The sequence below is a fragment of the Hetaerina americana genome, unplaced genomic scaffold, assembly GCF_022747635.1.
Source record: "Hetaerina americana unplaced genomic scaffold, ioHetAmer1.1.p SCAF_4, whole genome shotgun sequence".
Lineage (NCBI taxonomy): Eukaryota > Metazoa > Arthropoda > Insecta > Odonata > Calopterygidae > Hetaerina > Hetaerina americana.
Window position 1 is genome coordinate 71,621,157 of NW_027286985.1, and position 18,300 is coordinate 71,639,456.

Here is an 18,300-nt window from a genome sequence, read left to right on the forward strand (position 1 = left end):
ATAAACAGCGGAGTGGCAGGATAAATAGTATCCAGACCAATGAAATTGACCAAGAACTGTGATTTAATTGGCAAATGGCGATTAATGCTCTGGCTGATAAATTTCCTCTTGTTGGACGCGCAACTGTTACGATTGTTACAGATAAGCTCGCATGTTTCAAACATGTTGAGTGCACGACGGTGTTTGGAATGTTATTGATTTTCATGACCTAGCGCCTAGAGAATATTTCCTCTTCATCTGCGTAATACGCCGCAAGCCACCGCAAGGGCGTGTGGCGGGGGTGTTGGATCACCAGCCATGCTCTTCTTTCATTTGAAACAGTGGCGCGGTGGAAAACGGTATGAAGACAGCTAGAAACTCAAGACTGCCGTTGTCAACTGGTTCCATTCCCAGGCGGCGAACTTATGTTCTGAGGGATTAAAAAAGCTGGTGCCGCGTTACGGAAAGTGCTCAGAAGTGAACGGCGATCATGTAGAAAAGTGAAGTAGGTTTGTAGGAAACTAAAACCGTCGGTAAAAACTTTTTCTATCAAATATATTTTTTCTATCTACTCTTCCGATACATCTCATGTATGCAGGTGATAGTTACTATGAAATATGGCCACTGAATTGCATTTATTAATCTGGAGTATATTGCCTCAGACCGTAAGAGTCATGAATTACCGATAATTAAATGCTGAGATGCTCATTTTGAAAAAAAATTGAGAATAATTATAAAAACAGAACACTTCGTGATGAGCTCTGAAAGACAAATATCCATTGGGAAGAGAGTGTATCATTTCTGTATAACAATAGTATAAGCCAAATTTTTGGATAACCACCGCTAAATTGATCTCATTAATTGATATAAAATATTCATTTTGGTAATTTATTGTTGTTCAAAGCATTGTTAGTTTTACAATAGGGAGATACAAGTATATTGACTAGATTGTGTAATTTTATAGTATTTTAAAATATTATTATAGGAATACACTTTCAGAGTACTGAAACGAAGATCAACAGAGTCTGGATCAGTTTCCCTTAAGTTTAACACTAATTAGGTAAGCATTAGTCGAATGAGAATGAATAATTAAAATGACATAAAGGCGCGTTTTAAAAGAATTTATTCTGTTTAATCACATCCTGTTGTAAACGTTTACGTCTTCCCGCTGTTTTCTTGATTATAAAATTTCGTACTTCATTGTACCCGGCTCTCTTTTCGCTGAGATGATGTTTTCGCAAGGGTGATGAAAATTTACTTCCCTTAATTTTCAACATCCGTCACAGCAGGGTAACTGGAAAGAATCTGGAGGGATATGAAAATTGATGAAATGGAGGATATACTTGCCTAAACTTCTAGGCAAAAACTTATAAAACTAGGCAACGTGCTCACATTTCCGAAGTGATTTTTTCTGTGGTCCCGTCTCCTAATTGATTCTCGTGCAGAAAGTTCTTCGATTCCGGCGCACGCCGTCCATTAACGGAGAGTTTTAAAGCGTGGATCCCATGAAACCTTTCTTTGTACAATGTGTACCTATGTTAATGCTGACGCCGTGTTCCCCTGAATCCATTTACTCCTACCCTGTGATTACCTCCCGGTACTAATTACAAACCTGTCCAAAAAGCTGAATATGATCTCGGTCTCTGTCCGCCTCCCACAGTGTTTAATTACTGATCTAAGTGCCACGAATATTTGAGGCGTTGCCTACCAGACAGGTGATTAGACAGAATGCAAGGGGCTCTTTAATATGCTAACGTGAAGACAATTTCCTTGCACTCATTATTGAGACTCGGTATAACATGTTTTTTTCCATTGGATGTGACAGCTGGTTTACTGACCTCCCGCGCTCCAGACTCAGGTTCGGTACTTGCAGGGGGGAAGAGGTTTTTAAATTTATTTCAGTTTTCCCTTGGCCGTCGTGTGGATCGTTAAAAATGGATGATAATCATCCTCCACCCAAGTTGATACGCCAGTAGTTTATGATCTGAAGTTTCTGGTAACTCTTTAGTCTGGCGTCTCCTTAGGTAGCCATCTTCATTACCTCTCCACTTCAACATTCCTAATTATCTTCTTATTAATATTCCATTCTTTGGAAAACGGAAAGGCCAAGACCGTAAACTTGGCACTGGGTTTGTTTAAGGGTGTAAGTAAAAACAAGGTGACAAGTCAGAGGAAAATGGAAAACACACTCTCGGTCACTTGGTTGTGTTTGGGAAACATTGGCTCTCATGTACCTCAATCACATGCAAAAAATTCAAAAATAAATAAAGAAAACTGACTTACTAGGGTATGTTCAGGAAGTATAGTCACTCTCGTTAGTCGCATTTACGCACGCACTCAGGGTTTGCAAGTATATTTCTAATACTAGAGACCCATTGATCTCACACAGGAATTAAAAATAATTGGGAAAAAATTTTAAAATAAATAAGAAAGGACCGAATGTCACGTTCGCAGTCACTCAACCACTCGTGTGGGTTAGACCTTTGTGAATTGCACTCACTCACTCGCTCAGGGTTTATCGTACATGGTTTCCTCCTATGCCATGTCAAGGCATTAGGTACCTGGCATCTCTCTGGCACCTACACCCATGAACAAAACCAGTGTCTATCAAGTTAAAGGTCTTGACTTTTACATTTTCCATTGTTTTACGACCGTAGGTACGTTCATATTAAGTTTACATTTCATTCTTTGTTTTCATCTGAAGTCTCTAATTTTTTCTATAATTCACAGGAGGCATTTTACCTCAGAGTATGGCCGGCGTTTTTCACGTTATTCTATATTTCTTCCACTCCCATAGTTGAGTTTCTTCATTTATGATTTTCTCCATCCATATAATTTTCACCACCAAATTCATCCGATTATATTTCACATCGATTGAAAATTTTATGCCTAAAGATACCAGGAGGTAAGCCAATTAGTATCAGATAGGGTAGAATGGAGGGCTGCAGTCCTCCAATCTTAGGATTGAACGACCAATGATGATGATGAAAGATGTTGCATGGCTTCACTATGTTTTCAATTGTTTACCTGGGTAACTTTAAGAAGGATTTGCATTCCTGTTGTAGATAAAAGATCAAGTTCTTCAACCTTCTGTGTTGGTGGATATAGGGGCGGTAAGACTTCTTTTTCATGTGGCGTCATTTGATTCACCAGTGTGATTGTGTAATTATTGGTCTACAGTCTAGGGATTAGATGGGCATACCTAAAGGCCTCAAGCGTAATATTGTGGAACTTACTAACCATACGCCACAGCGGTGGCTTATGGGGTATTGTGTAGATGAATTAATAGCGAAATAAAAATATTGCTTGTATAATCCAATTTAAGAGTGGACTGTATATTTTTATTTAAAAATTTAAGATTAACCTTAAAAATTACACATTAGGGTGGCTTTATAAAAATGAAGCACTTTTGCTCTCTCTTTAACATGAAAACCATTTGATTTAATTCCAGTCATTCACAAAATCATCAGTATTTCAATCCTAGGATTGGTTTTCTGCAGCTCATATCTTTCCATTCTACTATATTTGAAACCAAGGTAAGGCTGCATATTCTAGGGAGAATAATGTGGTGGTTTCCCGTTGCCTTCCACATCGCAGTACTGCGGCTGATACCGTGAACTGCACTCTCCTGACCTCATATTATATATTGACACATGTCAAATTTTTGTAAGATTTTTGTGAATTTTACAAATTTTTTCTTATTCCTCGAGATGATTGCTAACGACGGTTGAGCCCGAAACCATTGAAACTTCGTACCTCGTTTCTTACTGCCGAAAGTACTACCCTACCTCGCTTAACTAGTATTGTCCAATCCATCAGTCTTTGATATTTCATTACCAATCTATATCACCTCCATTCACTTCTCCCGCCTTCTTCCCCTTATCAGCCATATACCCTCCCATAACCTTGCCCTGTGCTTCTTTGCTCTATTTCCGTTTATTTTATCTTCACCATTCTTCAACTTGTCCATATCTCGTAATCCTTTGATCTACGCTGATCATTCTCTCCTCAGCAACCAAGCTTCGGAGTTATCCGAGTACATCCCTCTTGTACTTCATGCTAAATTTGTTTTGTGAATTTACATCTTGTACAAAATTGCATTGAGCCTCTGTTTTCAACTCCTTGGCAAACGTTTCTTCAGCCAACGAAATGGTAATTATCTCACTACTATACATATTTTTGTTTAACATTCTACCCAAATTATCCAATGATGACCTCTAATTCAGATGCATTGATGAGCTTTCTATTTCTTAAGATTCCTCACATTGAATTTCCTTTGCCCTCAGCACTTAGTATTGCACTCTCTTACCTAAACGGTGAAATAAAGCCTAATAATCATCAAATTGGCTGATCAATGCCCTATTTTACTTTCATTCATTTGTCAGCCCATTCTTTGTCCCCCTTGCCGTGTATGTGCATATATGAAAAATCTATGATGAAATGGACAGGCCTCGACTTGCTCACTTTTCTGCATCTCACCGAAGAAGAATATTACGGTTTTGATTCTCCATTCGTTAAACATTTTTCCGTCTGAATCATTCTAATCTCGAAGGAGTCCTTTGATTTGGATGGATAATCCAGTCCAATACTATCTTTTGCATTAATTTCGTGTGCTAGAGTCTGTCAAAAATCTTGAAATCGAAGAAGTAACCAAGAATATCTATGTTATCTTTTATTTTCTATGTGCTCAGGATTTTTACACGTTATCGTCATTCGCATGAAATCTCGCTTCTCCCTTCCCCTTCGGAACCCTGAATGATGTTCACATATAGAAATACCAAATATGAGGAATTAGTACCAATTGTTATGGTTATGGCTGTAAATTATATTAAATACATGACAGAAACACTCAATTTAGCCCTTCCGTTGTTGTCCTTCACAACTTATATCTGTTTAAGAGGGTAAAATAGCGACAATGCTTTCATTGATGCACGAGCACATAAGTTTAGAAATGTTTCTTTGTTAATCATATAAAATACCATTAAGAGCATCATTCATATGCTTGTGTTCAGAGGAAGGAAGAATGTGGAATTGAAGGGGTACTTATTGTAGTGTCAGCTGCCAGGTTATTTTCTGTTATAAGAGGCAAATAATACAAGTATATCGTTGTACGGTTGCACGTGTATGCTTGGTCCATCCAAATATATTTTAAACGGTAGAATACCAATAATCATAAATGATATAGAAGATATTGAATAACTTCATGTAAATATATGTGTTTTCGCTATGAAGTTGAGAATAAATATTTTCCGCCAGAGTTGAGTCGCAAAAGGTCATATTACTTTTTAAAAACCGTACGACTATTTTCGGTTGACTATTTTCTTCCTTTCAGGAAGAACACTATTTACACAAGCATACTGATTATGCAGTGATGAATTATGTTCTATCTCGGGCGAATCGAAGGATGAGAACATGAATGATAATTGAATGGCATCATGTGGCCTTTATCATTTACGTTGACTTTTATGAAATATATATAATGCTTCTTCGATGTTTCTTCTTGTCGAGCATGCATTTCTTCACCCCAGCAAGGCGCTTGGAAAGAGTTTTATCATAAAATGCTGACCATGGTTTACTATTACTACGCGAAGGAGTCGGCTCATTTGAAGAGCAGATAATTATCCCTCCAGACGTAACATCCTGTTTATTTTTCTGAGAAAAAAGTGATGTGCATAAACTAGATATAATTCAGCAGTAGTGTCATAATGCAGACACTTCGTGATGTCTAGTCATAACATAGTCTGGGCAAAATTTTTCCTTGCTCTGCAATTAACCGTTATTCTCGTTGGAAAACTGACGGCGCAGAAATTTCTGACTGAGAAAGGTTAATTTTAAGGAAATAAAATTGCAGGAGCTAATCCGATTGATTATTATTTCAAGGATAGTGCCGGACCGTCTCAATAGATGAAGCATGACGCAATTATTAGGCACGAGGAGTAGTGACGATGAGGCCTGAGGCTGAGGAAAATTTACGTTTTCAGAGTATGGATGTCATCTTTAAATTGTTCACGGCTAAAATCAAGCGTGGAAAACAATTATTTCCCCAATGATTTATTGGCACAGAAAAATTTACAAAACAAACGAGAGACATGAAACTCACGGACTGGGTTTCAATGAATAATCATCATCTCCAAGTGATGACGAAGTAAATTATGGATTATTCATTGAAATCCGGGTCTTGAGTTTTATTTTTTTTCTTTGGCGTCGCAAAAGCCGCTATACCAATAAATTATCATGAAATGAAATACCAAAAATTACTGAGGAGTGATTTTTTTATGATAAATACGCCGCTACCTTGGGCTGCTTGTATTTGAGTCACGTCATTCACTTCCGGGAAAGAATACTTGCCGTTCAGTGTCTGTTTCATCGAACAAGCATGCATGGATAGGGTCATCTGACGAATCGTCAGGCCCACACCGCTTTTCTTTAATTCCTTTTCATTAGCTCCATGTAATTACTAACATTTTTAAGATAAAATTAGTAAGATTTTTTTGCTTCAAAAAGAAACGACTGCGGTTGATTTTTACAACGAACTCTGTTGGCTAAAATTTGGACAGGAAATGGTCCCAAAAATCACTTGCTTTTCAAAAGTTATAAAATAATACGTTACGTTGTTCTGCCAAAACGTCATATTACAGTGTTAATTATGATTATTATGGCACTTACATATACATATATTTACGTATGCAGATACTTTTATGCGTATGTATATAAAGGACGAGATCTTTAAATCGATTCGATGATCAGGGTAGCCAACTAATAGCGCTCAAATATTGCTATCAAACTAAGGAGATAAGCCAAGTTTTAAATATCATATCAGTGAACGGACATCGATTTTTCCATTCAGTCAATCATATCAAACATTTCCTGACAGAATCGAGCTACTGCCGAGGTAGCTCCATCCTAATAATAAAATTCACGTAAAGTCGTGTTAGCCCGTATCGTGCGGATTCGTCAATATGTCTTACACCAAGCGGACAATTAGTCAAAACGTTCCAGTCCTTGGTCCTTTCCAAGAAGATTAGTGCCTTCACCGCAATCGTCCCCCCTCTCTTTCGGAGAAACAAAAAGAAGACCTTTTCCCATGACATTCCTCCTCACGACCCCTCCCAAATGGACTGAGGTTGCTTACTCATCTGCGGCTTGCTGACGGGGTAGGCAATCTGTGAAAGCTTTATTTCAAATAAGTTATCCTTCGAAACAAATCGCCTCGTGGCTGGGATGGGGACAGGAAACGCCGGACGGGGGCGCGGAAGGCCGATGATGAGCAAGGGAAAAGCCGACGCCGCGCCGCGGACAAATTGTTTCCGGCCGGGCGACAATGCGCGCGCTTGGAGGCAAGAGGGGTGGGACTGCTAGAGAAGGCCGGGAGACATGCGGGAGGAGATTTCCGAGGGGAGAAGCAGGAAGGAGAGGTCGATTAGAGATGGTGAGACGATTAATGGGGTCGGCGGATTAGCCGAAGGAAAGAGCATCATTGCGAGGGAGCGAGCGAGATCACGTGCCCAGGAATAAAAGTTGTGGGGATGAGTAGGGAAGGATGCGGGCGGTAGCCTCAATGTCTTATATGCAGAAGGAAGGCAAGCAAGCGAGGGTGGAGTCTTCTTACAGTTCAAGCCGTCTTTAAGTATGTGCCTGACGTTGTTCCCGCAAGCCGCTGTGGGAGTGTGCCGCAGAAGATTATGGGGTGATGCCCATCGGAGGGAGGATGATTGACAGAGATCAGAGAAAAATGAACGCTGGAAAAGTTTATAAGGATTAAGATTAAAGATTATTTTGATTCCTGCAGAAGTGCTATTTCTATCTTAATCTTAGAGGCAAGGTTAGACTAGAAAGACAGCATTCTTCTACTTTGCATCATTGGGAGCGTCTGGTTCAGTAATGCAAAATATACATATGGTGGGTGATAAATGTCCACATTAGGAAACTTGCGGTAAATACAGTAATTATTTAGTACATTTAAATAATTACACAATTATATTAGGTACCCGCATAAAGTAAATTATTTGTTTTATTTAATAATAGAATTAAGATTTTTATTATCCCAACACACAAAAATAATGTATAATCTGACATTTCAAACATACTTTTATTGAAAACTGTCAACGGAAGCATTCGAAGGTCGTATTTATAGCAGTGTCTGGTTGTGCAATTCTCATGTAGCCCTACAATTTCAGGCATGCCTATTCATCTTCGTGTTCTCTCGAGAGGATTAGTTTTTTTTACTGAAGAGTAATAATATATATCATCTACAACTGCAAAATATCCCACAAGCCGTGACAAGAGCGTGTGGTGGGGGTGTTAGGTCATAACACCTAAAACAATGTATTTGCTTGATTTTATCTTCCATTGCCGACTGTCAAAAACAAATATAAAATAATCACAGATCATTGGAACTGTAATTTTTAACTCCAGTTTTTAGTTCGATTTCTCCGTTCATAATCTGTATTAACGTATTATGAATTTTTGTATCGTTCGTGAAAATAGGAGTCCGATTTCAGCGTGGCTAGATTTTAAGTTAAAAAGAAATGTCAACGAAATAGAAAGAGTTATGCGCCTTGAAAAAGTGAGTTTTAAAGGACTTAAGGTAAAATTTAGGTTTGCAGTTTGATCTACTGTTAAAAAAGTGTTGATATAACCTTAAACTTGGAGATAAGGTTGTACTTGAGAGACAGAATCCTTCTGGAGTTCATCATTTTATCCTTTTTATATTCCACTTTGATATTTACCTATAATCATCTTTCAATCACGTGGCAGTCCTGTGGGAAGAGAGCTGTGCTTCTGAACGGAGGTCTCAGGTTAGATTCCCGGGCACGCCTCTGGGCACCCTCAGCTTCACGAAAGCTGCAAGACTTTTCGACTACTAGGTTTTCCTGGGAAATCATAGCGGGCACAGGGAAAGGAATTGGTCCACATACTTACATGCGTGAATTTTACACGCCGGTCTATGTGCCTAAAAATTATAATTTATTTATCAGTTCACATAGCTCGAAAAATAAAATTTATATTTCGGTTTTAAATTACATTTCTGTGGTCACATTCAATTCCATTCCATGAATACCAGTTGGAAAACGCAGAATATAATGAAAAGAGTAATTCACATTTAACTTTGCGTGTTTGAAATAAATTAGCAGATCGTAGTTGCGGATTACGAATAATTGCTGTGGCTGAAAACTGTAATCGCTTCAAAATATTCCAGAATCACAAAGGAAGTAACTTCCTGCTGGGAGTTCATTTTCAACAAAAAACCTTCCCTGTTTTGTTCTTTTTGTAACGCGCAACTTAATCCGGTTGATGCCAAGTAGCATCGATGATGCTACGTATTTCAAATGCGTTTTTCAGCGCAGCTACGTAGCTAAGTATTTGGATCTTCATATTTTTGGCCCCATTCCTCAATCCAAAGAGGATCTAGGTTGTCGTTTAAAGCTGTACTTATAAATCACAGTAGTTATTACTATGGGTGATGTACCTGTTAAGGTAGATTTTTGATGGACACAAGCTTCCAAGTGGCATAGCGACAATCCCCTTGCAGTATGAAATCTTGTGTCAAGAAAAATCTTTGTAAGGTTTTGATGCGAGTGGTTGAGAGCGGAAATTTAAATCTTTATCAAATTCCTCCTTCCATGCAATCTCATTAGGTTAAGGATCATTTTTTTTATTGCAAAGTGGAAAGTGTGGCATGCATAATACTGGGGACGAGAGTGAATATTCTAGCAAGGAAAATTTACATTTTGAACTAACTCAGTTTTCATCATTGGATTGAATTAGCAGGAATTATCAAGGATCATTCGGGGAAATATTCTTATCTCATTTATTTACCAAGTTTTAGGACTTGAAAAACGTGAATCTTGAAAAATGTTTATATTTATATATTATGCCTATACTTAGTTATTATGTGTAACTGTTAAAGACACATTCATAATTCGGCACCCTAATGCGATTTTATGATAAGGTGTTAGTGGCCGCGTTTAGTACGATACAACCAGAAGAGATATTTACGGGCAGTAGACGGTGAAATGAAACGACGTTTTATTCGAAGAGGAGTAAAAAGTGAGCGCAAAGAAGTCGGTTGCGAGGGTAAATCAGTAGGTCTAAAACCACGGTCATCAACTCCAGGTTAATACGATTGGTGAACAGTGAGTTCACTTATTTGATAGCCATGCCTCGTAGAGTCTGGAGAAAATCATCATTTCGAAAACAAGTATTTTATAATTGTTAGAAGAAGGAAGTAAAATGCCACTGAGTTGGTATGGTGGTTACGTTCCGTTTTTATTTTAACTCGAGGGTCGCAGGTTCTAGTTTCGCCTTGGATATGGGTGTTGTGTGAACTCTTCCTTCATAAAGCTCGACGATGGGTTACATAAATTAAGGCTTATCGGGATCCTAAGCGCGCGCAGTCCCTCGGGGACGTCTAAAAGGCAAGATGCCTATGCCATTTGCCTTTCGATTACGAGCAGTCATGTGATTAATCGGAGTGACGGTAATGTGGGTCAATGGATCAAAGGGCTCCGCGGGGCAGTGCCTCGCACAAGTTCCGCGTACTGTGAAATGGGATTAAACCGATCTTAAAAATAATGATCCTGAATGCCTCGCACGTAAGCTCATCACGATTACAATGAGCAATAACTCAGGTTCAATTCTTTGGTAGGAAGTGACGCTCCCTCTGCCTCTTGGTGTCCATTTTCCATGTTTCCTTTTGTTCCATAATTACGCAGACAGATGAGATTTTAAATTGAGAGCGCGCTCCCGCTCATTTTTCCGCAGTGATCATCATTTCCTGTCCCCTCACCTCATCCTCGTTGCCTTTTCACCTTACCTCGCCGCCTCCTATCCACACGGTTTTCCTCTTCCTTCCTTCCACACCACACACCACTCCCCCTCCCAGTTCCGCACCCACCCCAAACCCTGCCTATTCTCCCCCATCACCCCCTGCTCTCCATCCCCTCTTGTTAACCCCCTCAGAGGCCTGGCATACGAGCTTGAGTGCATCTCCTGGGCGTGTGCCCTCGAATGTAAGGGAGCCGAGTTTTGGCAGAGAGCGGTAGGAAGTAAGGGCGAGAGTCGAGACTTTTCCGAGCTACCGTCGACGAAGCCGGAAGTGAGGATAGGTGGGGGAACAATTAAGGGCAGAGGGGACGACGGGGGAGGACGAGAGACGAGGTAGGGCGGAGGTTCTGGGAACTCGGTGGGAAAGTTCTATTCTCCCCCCCTCTCGCCATAAGCTTGCGGTGCAGCGCACGTTGCTAGCGTTTGTGTGGGAGCTCCGTAGACGTAGGAATGAAATAAATTAATCCTAAAGACTTGTTTTATTGAATATAAAATATTGATACATATGCCCATGGAGTTTTTCCTGAAGCATGGAGTTCATTCAAAGGTATTTATCCATTTAAAGCTAGGCTTTTGATCGTATTTAACAACCATTATGCATTAAGTTTCGAGTAGACTTTCTCTTTCTTACCCTCATTATTTCAGTTTTCGTATTTTCACACTGCCTTCATGTCTATCAAAAATCTTCCCTCTTGGCATAATGCCTTCCCTCTTCCCATTCACTGCCTTCCTCCACCGCATTTGGCAAACATTCTCGCTTCTATTATGGCCTTCAACTTCGCAATACCTCTTATTGTTTACGGCAGGATACTTATGGACAAAAAAAAGATGTATTTCGTGCAACTGAGACAACAAGCGAATCATTATTCATAAGAATAAGTTAAAGTAAGAAATTAATAGAAAAAATGAGGATGCAGACACAAAATAAATGCGATGCCAATTGTTAACACGAATGTCCTCAAATCAATAAAGAATTTTACCTAATGTAAGACCATGCTTTTTAAAGGATTTTGTAGAGCATAGTTGTAGTTAACGGAAGTGAATGAATAATATGCGTGGAAATGTGTTCAATTATTCCATAACTCTAAAAGAAATCCAGTAATACTTTTTAATCTTGTCTTGGCGTGGAACGTTGTGAGTAATAATAGCGAAGTTTGGTGCTGTTAATAAGATGACAAAACTGCCTTCATATTAATGATTAATAATTCATCAACTTATGCGTTTCGCTCCTTCAATGCTGTTTTACTGGATCGCTCGCCGCTTTTGTCTATGACATAATATATAAATTAGTATACCCATATCTAGGTTTCATGAAGGCACATCCTAATTTGTAGGTTATCCACCAAAAGTGAGGTAATAGCGCCATCCCCACTGCACTGTGTGTCTGGATGTATGCTCCTTGAGACGTATCACTGTTCTACTAACACAGACTATCGTAAACTCACCATCGGGTATAGAGGTTTTTCAGAAACCCCGTTGTCCAAAATTTTAGAGTTTACTTACCCTTCCCAAAGGATGTGTCCCGAGAGCTCTTTCACTCACCCCGAAAGTAACATTTTCTTAGATACTTTTGAATTACATTTTGAATTGATACCTAGAGAATTTATTCCATGCATAAATGACTGATTGAGACCTTTAAGATCTCCACACGCTGACGTGGGGCAAGAAAGCGAACTTTGCGTGCAAAGACGGCGTGAGGGGCAAATCTTGTCCATCAGACCATTAGTAGTAGTTTTTAGGGGAGGTGACCGACGAATTTTCGCCATAAGGGATGGATGAGAAAGGAGGAAGGGTGGAGAGAGATCTGGCGTTGGCATTAGCCTATCCTAAACGAAAGGCGCCAAGGGGTCCGCGGTTTAACGTCGTATCCAACGGACGGTGTACTCTCTCAAAGTGCTCTTCACAAAGCACCAAAGATTCAAACCCAGTTCCTCTCCATATGAAGCCAGTACGTTAGCCATCGAGCCATTCCGATCCACCTCCTTCAGACCAAAGTGATAAAATGCGAAAGGATGGATTCCCTATTATAGGAAAAATGAAGCAAGTTAAACTTAACAAGTGTTCTATTTAGAGAAAACTCTTCGGCCTAGGAAACGAGCGTGCTCCCCTTTTGGTTATCTGTAATGTGATAGTCATGGTATTTCGGTTAGTTGGAGACCTAAATCTCAGCCTTGTGTTGTGAAAGTGTTAGGTCACGTGTCCCGATAATCCATTCTTACCCATTGTAACAAAACGTGGCCATTTATTAAGCACCCCATGCCCATTATAGACCACGTTATATATGAATCACTCCTTTACGCTCCAAAGCGTGAGAAACGTTGAGTTAAAATATGCCGTATCCGCAGGCAACCTCCAACTGAACGCTGCGCAACCCTACGATCTAGACCCCTTAGCGTGATATCAAATTAGTTGATGTGAAAGGAGATACGAAATTTAAAAAATATTAGAATGTGTAGGAAAGCGCTAAAATGGAATTTTGAATGTTTGAATACAATAAAAAGGAAGGAGCACATAGAAAAACCTATATGAGGATGGGGACGGAAAAGGTTGGAGAATGGTTGTTGGAGCAAAATAAGAGGCGAGAAACATCAGCTAAGCATAGAATAAGATTGGTAGAGGATAATATACATAAATTAGGAAGTAATGAGCCGCGGAAGAGATGCTTAAGAGAGTGGATGAAAAGACGTTAACACGGAAATGTAGGAAAATTTATGAAGAGCTAAATGATAAACGTAGGTGATAAACTAATATGATCGAAGAAATGTGGCTGAAAGATTATTTCGAGGAGGTGGAGAAGTTTTTGGCACGAGGAAAAGTAAACGTTTCGTATTCAGCATCTTGTAAGAGGGTAAGAAGATTACCTTCATCTACGATTTTGTAGCAAGAGAAAGTATCTATGCCGACTGTGTTATAAGAGATGAGTCAGGGAAATTACCAACAGTGCCAGAAGAGATCCAGGAAAGGTAAAACGAATACGTAAAAGATGTCTATGATAAATATGCTCTGCTGCCCAGTAATAAATGGAAAGTGAATGCGATGTAGAAAAGTATAAATTTGGTTCAGAAGTACTATGTTCCGAGATAGCCAAAGCTCTAAGGGTGATTACATCGAATACTACAATAGGAATAGATAATATCCTCGCAGGATTTGGGAAAAATTGAAGAGGTGGTTTAAGTAACTGCTTTCAGTCTATATGAGACAGAAAATAACCCAGAAGATTACCTTAAGTAAATTTTTTCTTTTCCACGATAAAAAGAGCGAAGCGGTAATGAGAACTACCGTGGGGTTAGATTAATTTCACCTGAAGCAAATGTTTTATTGGTTAGAATCTTCGATATGAAAGCTAAAGAATTGTGCAAATAACTACCCAGGTGAAGATCAGTGTAGGTTTAGAAATGTGAGAGGAACGTGAGACGCGATTGCAATGATATAAACATTAATCAAAAGCATTATGGAATATAATCAGGATATCTTTGTTGTAATCGTGGATTTTGAGAAGGCGTGGGAGTAGATTGGGCAAAGTTTATGAACATTTAGAATTATGTAGTATAAGAATGGAATAAGCGACATTCAGAAACTGTACATGAATCAGGCGGCACTGGTAAGGCTATCAGAGGGAGAAAGGTTATTGGTAGGAAATCAGGATTTCCGGTAATCGCCGGTACTTTTCAACGTATACGTCGAAGGTCAAAGCTTAAAGGTAGCTTGGAAAAGGAATGAGTTGGGACGAACAACGTGAGACAAGATGACTAAATCAATCATATTTGCCGAGAGATGCTCAATATTTAATGAGAAAGTCAAGGAATTGCGGTTATTGAGTGCTTAACAGGAACAATTCGAGAGGCATATAATGGGAATAACGTTAAGAAAATACCACAAATTAGATTCTCGAGAATTACTGCTTGCACCCCCTGCCACACACCTTGTTAGTGAATCGTGAGGTATTTGTGTAAATGCAGATGAAGTAGAAAAACCTTGAGTTAAGTTTGAGAAAAACGTTATAGTGTAAACTAGAACAGATGAGGTAGTTGATGTAAGTAAAATAGTAGGTACATCAACTACTTTGTATGTAATCATATACAACTCGTATTTAGTCAGTATTTTAGAATAAAAGGGGCATGCTGGTGGGAACAATAGATGCATATTTGCGCTAGCAAAAGAGGAATTTTCAAGGAGAATAGAATCGATGGCGGGTACTTTGAGCGAAGTTGGGAAAAAAAGAATAGTTAAGTTTCAATATGTAACGTAGTGTTTAATAAATGTTGGACCTGGTCGTTGAGGCAAGAGATTGAGTGTATTTTGGACGCTTGGTAAGAGGGGTAGGTGGGCTAGTATAGGAGGTGACAGAACAGTACTTGTAGCCAGGGTGAAGGCAGGCCAAGTTTACTCAAAAATGAAGAATGCCTTGAAGATTTCTATCGATATGTTACGAAAAAATCCTATTTTTTCGCCTCGCATCGATGGAAATCTTTAAGGACCATCCGAAACCACACGTAATCAGGTAGAATATCTTGAATGAATAATGATTTCAGGAATAAGTAATTGTTTTGAGAATGATTGGGAAAAGTGTGATAAGTATTGGCATTTTTAATAAAGAATTGTTGGCAGATTGAATATCAACAAGATTTCAAGTGAAGTGTTGAATAACAACAAGTTCAATAAGTATTTATGTGCTCGGGGTGAGACTAGGTGCACCTTACTTGAATCTCCCACGATTTCTAGGCAGCATTTATATTCCGTCAGTGCAATTTTGATTACGGAGCATTTCCCAGGGGAACATGGTACACCGTGGGGAAAATTTGGGCGAGCGCCGAAACGAACTACGGTTGAGTGGCGCGACCGGACGAAATCCCTAGGGAGTGCCCGGGGCAGGAAAAGCGTCGGTGCAGCGTGCCGTGAGGCGTGCGCGAGACAAATGACTGCGCTCGAGTGAACATCCATCGCCGTGTCCCTTTCACCCTCTCTCTCTTGTCTTCCGCTCGAGATTGGAACCACGTGGTTATGTGAACACAGGAGGGGATCAGGGAGGGAAGGGAAAAATAAGGTGGGAGGGTTGTGGGTGGAATTTTTTGTTTTTCCGAGGAGCAGGGATGAGAGAGTGGTGGGCGGCGACGCTTTGATGACGAAGTGGGCGTCTGGGTGAGACGGAGAGGGCAAAGCCAGCTACTGCGAGTTGATTCGGCGGACTCGGGTGTGGGGAATTGCGGCAGAGCGGAAAAGGGGCGTCGGGAAGGCATTGGGAGTGGAATAATTGTAGAGTAAATGTTTGGTGTGGTGAAATTGATTTTTCGCGGAAATATTAAACCTCCTCCCAAGAAATTCTAAGTCGCAAAGAGCGCACGTGGGTAAACATAAAATTAAAAAAAATAATACACTTTCGCTTGATACGATGCAACGATACACATTCGCATATGGTGAATTTTTGATGATCCCTTGAGCCGCGCATAAGTATACTCGAAATCCTTAACTAACAGACACAAAATATCCTTAAGCTCCATCATATTCAAAATTATTCAGTTTTTAGCTCTAAAATTTTTACCTACCTGAATTCCGTCCAAAAATCTCTTGCCTCTCCTCCCTCTACTTCATTTTTCCAGCATTCTCCCTTCTTTTACCTTCGTCGCAACTCATTATTTCTCAGTATCTCCTGCACCCAATGGCCCTGCCTTTCTCAGATTTCTTCCATTAGCTGTCTCTCTTCCACTACCATTCCTAGAACGTCGTCATTTGTTATACCTTCCGTTCATTTTATTATTTTAATTATTCTCCGCATCAACACCCCAAAAACCTTCAGGTTCTTTTTATCAACTCTCGCCACTTTATAAACACTAATTTACCAAACGTAATTATTTTGATCCCTTCACTATTCATTTCTCCCTCCTCCTGAACACCTCCTGAATAGATTAACTAATACATGTATTAGTTCACGGAAACGCATATACGAGATTAATTGAGGCTTGCATTTGAAGATTGTATGATTCTAAGGCTAAAATACTACCTCCAACATAGTATCTCATTAGGGCAAATAAATACAAATAAATTTTACAACAATCACAAATCTAATCCACGAAAAGACAAGCAAACGAGATAACAGGAATAATCTCGCCCTTTGAACAATAAGAGTAAACCTAGTAAAAATGCAAATGCAAGTTCGAGTACAAGTATAAGCCCCGAAGCAGAATGAATTTTTAAAACATCTCACGATTGTAAGGAAAAAAAGATATGATACATATTTAACAAAATGGGGAACAGAATTGCATAGGTTAAATGAAAAGGGAGTTGTGAAGGCGAGGACACGGTCGGGGAAAAAGACGAAAATATGGGCGAAGATGGATAGGAGGAAAGGGTTAAGGCATGAAAAAGGGAAGGGTAAAATTTTAATCACGTACCGGTGAGGTAAAAAGTTGAGCCGCGCCTCATTGTATTTGGGGACTGGGGACTCATTTGTATAGTACAACCCAAGCCCCAGGTGACCGAAGTTTGATCCCGGATAGCCGGTGAAAACATTCAGGAACTCAGGCGAGAAGAAAGGAAATGAAAGAGGCAGAAGGGTATAAAAAGTGACGAATGTGCCGGAGGTTATTTGGTGTAGGATGAGAAGGGACAAGGAAAGCGTGAAGGTCACCCCTCAGATGATTTGTCATTAGGTACGTGCTTCTATACGAATGCATTTTGGTCAGTGAAACACGATTAGTTGAACTCAAGTAAAACTGAGATCAGTCATGGAAAATATATCGCTTCCAATTTTTCCCTTATTGAGTCAAGAAAATAGAATTAGAAGCATGGTCTTTCTATGCTAATATCTCTCACGTTTAAGTAATCACAAAATCAAAATCTGTTATTCACAACACATTTTCGGCATATCAACAAAATAGTATGGTACTATTAAAATACGAAATTAACTAGGAAAGAAAATGACTGCGGTCTTGATGAGGCAGTGGGAGAGGAATGATAATTCACATCTACCAATTTCATAGTAATCCCATGTTGTCTAGTGGTTAGGATATCTGGCTTTCGCCCAGAAGGCCCGGGTTCGATTCCCGGCATGGGAACATTTTCTGGGCTATTTCTAACACCACGCCTTTCATGGGGAGCACATATCAGGACAATATGCGGATCCGTTTTAAAGAAACAGCTTTATTAAACAGGTGGTGGGGAAATGTAATGAGAAAGTTAATGAGAGGTATTATTTTTCTCTAGTTAGACCTCATTTGGAATATGCCGCAAGTATTTGGAATCCTTGGGTTTGGTAAAAAGAATAATATTAAGTCCAGGGAAACATCCGCCGGATTCTTTAAAAATTATTAAAATAAGAACAAAAGTGTGACAGGTCTCTTAGAGGATTTTGGCTGGGAGCCACTTGAAATACGAAGAGAACAAGCGAGTTTTAGACTATTAGGAAGGTTTAGAACAAACGAGTTTAACGATGACAATAAAGGAATTATTATGGCCCCGCACTACTTAGGCAGAACAGACCACAAAGATAAAATAAGG

General features: G+C 39.5%; 1 non-coding gene across 1 annotated transcript; it reads left to right on the forward strand.

Moving 5' to 3' along the window:
* Positions 1–17,786: 17,786 nt before the first annotated feature.
* TRNAE-UUC (transfer RNA glutamic acid (anticodon UUC)) lies at positions 17,787–17,858 on the forward strand. Its single transcript has one exon. It is a non-coding gene; the product is annotated as a tRNA-Glu (tRNA).
* Positions 17,859–18,300: the final 442 nt, after the last annotated feature.